Here is a 6,400-nt window from a genome sequence, read left to right as displayed (position 1 = left end):
CCAGGAAAGCCCGCATCCAGACATCCAGAGTGCAACTTGTATCTTCAAAAGTCAATCTTCCCCATTTCTGTTCTTTCCTTCCTCTCTGTGGAATCCACTCTCATGTTCACCTCACTCCCAAACCAAACAAATCCTGTCCAAGATTACCTCACCAAGGTCCCAAATGTTTGATCTTTCTAGTGGGAAGGGACACTAACCACACCCATAGTTCCTTTGGATTAACTCTTCCTCAATCCACCTTTGATGAAAGTCAAGTACTCTCATAAGAGAGACGGAAGATCCTGATGGATCAGATTCGGGACAGCTGCCTCTTTGAATCTGATAATAGGTTATCAACTATCCAACCCCTTGGGCTAATGAAGTCTTCAAGAAAACAAAACAAAACAAAACAAAACAAAAAGGCAGGTACTTAATAGAAACAAATCAAAATGTAAAAAACCACCCACTCTGTAAAAGAACATAGTAAGTGACATGTGGGAGACTCATGTGTTCCTCAGTAAAAGCAACTGAGATTATTTTTGCAGAGCCTTTGATGGCTACCTTTCTTCTTTTTAAAAAAAAATATATTTGAGTGAGGGTCTCATTATATAGCCCTGGCCCACCTGGAACTTGCTACGTAGAGCAGGCTGGCTTGGAATTCAGAGAGAACCACCTGCTTCTGCCTCCCAAGTGCTGGGTTCAAAGGTGTGCGCCACCACATCCAGCCACTTTTCTTCTTATTAGGGAAACGACTGTCATCCAAGTGTTCTTCTTTCCTCTGGCATCCAACTGAGATAAGTCTGCTCTGTCTCCCAGCACAAGGTGGGTCTGGACCAGCTCACCCCCGTTTTTTTCTATTGATTTGTTTCAGGCATAAATAGCAGCAACATTTTGGGCAATGAAATGTGAGGTAAAATCCCCTGGAAGCTTCCAGGAATGCTTTTTCTTGTTTTTTAAAAAAACGCAATTAGTGGATTTCAAATGAGCTAATGTACAGGCTGAGCCCACACCAGAATAATGAAGAAATAACGTGGCCTCCTGGATGATGCTGTTCAGAAATTAATGACTGGAGAGTGACCCCATCTCCAGCTACCTAAAACCACCCCCTCCCTCATTTGGAGTTATGCTGGGACTTTAGGTTTCTTACAGTGACTATGCAGCCTGGCTGCCAGGCATTGACGATGATAAGATTTAATTCAGGTAAACAGACTGAGTGTGCTTCATCTGTAAAGTTTGTGACCAGGAGCACTTGCATTCTTTACTTAAAAAGAGTATTTTTGTGATATTTGCTATACATACTGAGTTATCTTGGGGACAGGAGGCAAACCTAAATACAAAACTCATCTCTGTTTCACATTTATCTCAGATGCAGCTTGAAGGTGCTGGCATGAAAAAATTTAAATTATTTTATGGATGAAATAAGGTTTGCTAGCATGGAATTTTCCATTTCTGGCCTCTTGTTGGTGATTAAAAGTTTTAGAATTGGCGATTTTCAGATTGGAGTTATTCAACCTGGAACTCCCCCTTCATATGATATTTACTGCTTCCTAGGGAAGAAGTTGCCCCCTTTTGGTGTGTTCTGGGAATAGGGTGCATGTGTCTGGAACTTACCAATTCAGCTAGACTGGCCAGCCACTGAGTCCCAGGGAGTCTCCTGTTCTGTTTCTACCTCCCCAGTGCTGGGGTTATAGATGTGTGCCACCACAACTACCCTCACCCGCCCTTGTTTTTAACGGGTTCTGGGGGATCGAACTCAGGCCCTCGTGCTTGCACAGTAAATACCTTATCGACAAGCCATTTACTTCACTCCAGAAGTTACTATAATATTTTTCACAGATTAGTGCATTTCTTCCTCTTTATGAAGCTAACCACAAATAACAAGGAAAATACCAGTGTAAACCGAGCAGGTTGCTCTCAGAGTGGTCCCTGATCAAATGCTGAAGCCTGGCCATGAGCAAACGTCTCTTGTTCCTCAGAAACAAAATTCCCAGTGCACGGCCCTCCCCTGTGGGGTCACCAAGGCCATTGTCACAGACAAAAGAAAACACATTTCTCTATTCCCACTTTTAAAACCCCAATTACGGCACAATGAAGATCTGTGGAACCCCACCAGCACTCTCGAAAAGAAGGCGCGTAGCTCATGCAATCTTGTCTTCATTTTCAATATCGCTTTCAGTGTTCGCTGTTTCTTCTTTTACAAAATCAAATCCTTTCTCACTCATGATATGATTGTCCCTGAAAAGGCTTTGAAGCATCCCGCCATTATCAGTTCTGTACACAAACATTAGCAGGAGCCCTGCTAGGCGGGAGGACAAAAATAATTGTTCAGCCTTCATTTCCATTTAACCTTTCACAAAATCCTACTTAAAAAAAGTTCCCCTTGACTCACCGGCATCATAGGGAGATAATTTATGAGGCAGTCTATTCTGCTGGTGGAGAAAACCAAAATCCATGAATTCATCCCCCCCCCCCATGAAAGACTGTCCAGGACCCTTCGCCCCTTTTAATTTAGGCAACTTGCCCTCTTTCTTTCACATTTGCATGGGCCCCTTTGTCACCTTAACAATCTTGTCTAATGGTTTCTGTACAATTAAGGCATTATGGAGGTGAACGTTAATGTGTCTCTGGAAATTTACAGAGGCCATATATCTTGATGTTTGTAAAAGGATGTAGCAGAATTGTCTAGGAATGCAGGTGCCCAGCTCTCCCAGCTGAGGTGGGACTTGGAGCTCATTATCTGTCACAGGGGACTGAGTAGAGGACGGCATGAGCAAGGTAAGAAAAGAAGAGGAGCTGGCTGAGAGAGTCAGAAGCTTGTGTTAGTTACTTCTCTGTTGCTGTGATAAAACACCATAACCAAAGCCATTTATGGAATGAAAAGTTTATTTGGCTTAGGGTGAAACTTGGCTTAAGAACTCTCAAAGCCCATCCCCCAGTGATGTGCTTCCTCTGGCAAAGCCGTGCCTCCTAAAACCTGCCAGAACAGCACCACCCACTGGGGACAAAGTGTCCAAATACTTGGAGCCTATGGGGGAGACTCTCATTCAAACTGCCACATTCCACTACCTGGCCCCTGTAGCCTCATGATCATATAAAATGCAAAATGCATTTACTCCACCTTCAAAGGTCCCCATAGTCTTTCCCACCTCACTACTATTCAAGGGTGCAGAGTCCAAAGTCTCTTCTGAGACTCAAAGCAATCTCTTAACTGTAAGCCCCTGTAAAATCAAGAGACAAATTATGTACTTCCAACATACAATAGAACTGAATACACATTCCCATTCCAAAAGGGAGGGATGGGAGAAATGAAGAAATGCTGAACCAAAACAAGACAGACACCAAATCCCCCATGTCTGACTTCTGGGACTTTACTTCCAAAGGGCTTAGATGGCTCAGCATCTCCAGCTTTGCTGAGTGCAACACACATCTCTCCCTTGGGCTGGTACCACTCCCTGGATGCAGCTTTCTGACAGATGTCTCACAGCTCTGGCATCTCCAACATCTCGGAGGCTTAACCTTCACAGCTTCACACGATAGCTAGTTAGGGCCTTCCTTATTGAAGGGCGCCCCTGCTTCACACTGCCTGGCCTTGGTGGCTCTCTGAAACCACAGAGGAAGAGCCTCTGGCCCCTTTACTCTTGCATCTTTCATGACTTTAAAGCCAGCACCACGTGAAACAACGACACTGCCAAGTTTGGATGCCATCCTGAATGAACTTCCCCAGCGATGTGCTTCCTCTAGCAAGGCCACATCTCCTAAAACCTCCCCAAACAGTGCCACCAACTGGGAACAAAATGTCCAAATACTTGGAGCCTATGGGGGACATTCTCATTCAAATCACAGGAGGGAAATAGAGGGTTAAGCTGTTTTAGGTGTAGGGTTGGCAGAAGAGTGATTGAAGGGGCTGGGGAGATGGCTCAGTGGTAAAGTGCTTGCTACACAAGTATGAAAACCAGAGTTAGATCCTTAGAGCCCACATAAAAAAGCCAGGAGTGGTGGCACACTCATAATCCCAGCTCCAGAAGTCTGAGACAGGAGGACCTGAGGGCTTCACTGCCCAGCCAGCCAGGCCTCAGGGATGAGTACCAGACCAGTGAGAAACCTTGTCTCAAAAACCATAATTGACAGCTTCCTGAGGAATGTTACTCAAAGTTGACCTCTGGCCTGCACACACACACACACACACACACACACACACACACAAACACACACAGAAAGTGATTTTAAAACATGGTATCAATGCTAGAATGGCCCTAAGTTAGATTCTTATTCTAATACATACAAGCCATGTGACTTTATACAACAACCTCCCTAACATTTGGTTTCTTCATCTGTAAAATGGAAGTGCATTTAGGATGCAGCCTTAGCTCCTGACCATGGATGTCCATGTGCCCTTGAGCCCCATCTTGGTCTCAGCATCTTGTAGTGCTGCTCACGGGCTCCAGTCACAGTGTCTCTTTTTGTACCCTCTGGACCGTGAGTCATGCACCCATTTTTATTTCCATGAAATACTTTCCTTAGATGTTCCTACAGAGGGCTCCTTCATCTCTTTTATGAGCCAGGTTAAGTTTTACCTTCTTACAAATGTCCCGATGGACAGTGAGATGGCTCGAAGGGCAAAGGTGCTTACTGTCAAGCTAGACATCCTGAGTTCAATCCCTGGGACCCACATGGTAGAAGGAGAGAACTGACTCCTGCAAGTCACCGTCTGATGTGCTGTGGCATGCCCTTCCCCCAAATAAATAAATGTTTAAAAAAAAAGGTAAAGACCTAATCTAAAAGCTGAAGTATATATGGTAAACATTTTTTAAAAGTTTATTATTTTTATTTAATGTGTACAAGTGTATTTCCTGCATGTGTGTAAATTCACCCCTGTTGTCAAAGCCCTCGGAGATCAGAGAGGATGTTGGATCCCCTGGAATGTGAGTTATGGATGGTTGTTAGCTGTCATGTGGGTGCTGGGAACCAAACCTGGTTTCTCTACAAGAACAGCCAGTGCTCTTAACTGCTGAGCTGTCCCTCCAGCCCAGTAATTTTTTAAAAGCAAAATTCCAGTCTTAGCCAGAGTTCCTCAAAGTCAGGATTGAGTAGCTCATTTGGGTGGTACCCTAATTTGCTCCCTTTTTCTGTGAGAAGACACTGACCAAAACCAACTTGGAGAGGAAAGGGTTTGTTTCATCTTACAAATTCCAGGCCACAGTCCATCACTAAGGGAAGCCAGGGCAGGAACTCAAAGAGAAACCTAGGAGCAGGAACTGAAGCAGAGACCAGATAGAAATGCTGCTTACTGGCTTTCTTCCTTTGTCCTCTCAGACACCTCTCCCATACAGCCCAGGCCCACCTGCCCAGAGATAGCACCACCCACCATGGCTGGGCCCTCTTACATCAACCAGCAATCAAGAAAATGCCCTATTTAGCCAGGCATGGTGGTGCACATCTTTAATCCTAGCACTTGGGAGGCCAAGGCAGTGATCTTTGTCAGATCAAAGCCAGTTTGGTCTATATAGAGAGTTCTAGATCAGCTGAGGCTACAGGGAGACCCTATCTCAAAACAACAACAACAGCAACAACAGCAACAGTAAACAAAAATAAGAAGATGCCCCATAGACAGGGCTGTGGGCCAACCTGTTGTAGAAAATGCCTCAGTTGAAGTTCCTTCTTCCTGGGTATCTCCAGTTTACGTCAAATTGAGAAAACTAAGCAGCACAGATGGTGATTCCACCATCTCCTTGCCGCACACCATTCTTCTGGAGGCTCTCAGGAAACTGACAAGCTTTCCCATGGCTAGTGAGTACCAGGACCCTGGGACAGTTGCTCTCTCAAGCTCATCCTTGGTAATGCCTCAGTTGAAGTTCCTTCTTCCTGGGTATCTCCAGTTTACGTCAAATTGAGAAAACTAAGCAGCACAGATGGTGATTCCACCATCTCCTTGCCGCACACCATTCTTCTGGAGACTCTCAGGAAACTGACAAGCCTTCCCATGGCTAGTGAGTACCGGGACCCTGGGACAGTTGCTCTCTCAAGCTCATCCTTGGTGAGGGAGGATAGGACTACTCCTGACATAATGGCTGCACGGTACTTCCAGCTTCTTCCCCCACAGGCCCTAGCTCTATGATGGTTTCTATTCAACCACTAGTTAAATTAACATGTTGTTGGGTTCAGGAGCACAGGACAATGCTTGTCTGTTCTTGAGTATTCGTTAGCACTCTGCCAGGGGGTTACATGCCAGGAGGGAAGGGTTAGCAACTGTCCTAAAGTTTGGTCACCATTTTTATATAGTAAATTTGTAGGAGTAGAATTTTTATGTCTAAAGCATGAGAATGTTAAAGTAGGGCATGTATTAGCAGTAACACTTTTGAGATTCTTCATAAACCCAAACAGGACAGTGTTCAAGGGCAGGAATCTCAGTAAATTAAATCCT

The sequence above is a fragment of the Nannospalax galili genome, unplaced genomic scaffold, assembly GCF_000622305.1.
Source record: "Nannospalax galili isolate Female #2095 unplaced genomic scaffold, S.galili_v1.0 scaffold596, whole genome shotgun sequence".
NCBI lineage: Eukaryota > Metazoa > Chordata > Mammalia > Rodentia > Spalacidae > Nannospalax > Nannospalax galili.
Note: the sequence above shows the minus strand (reverse complement) of the source record.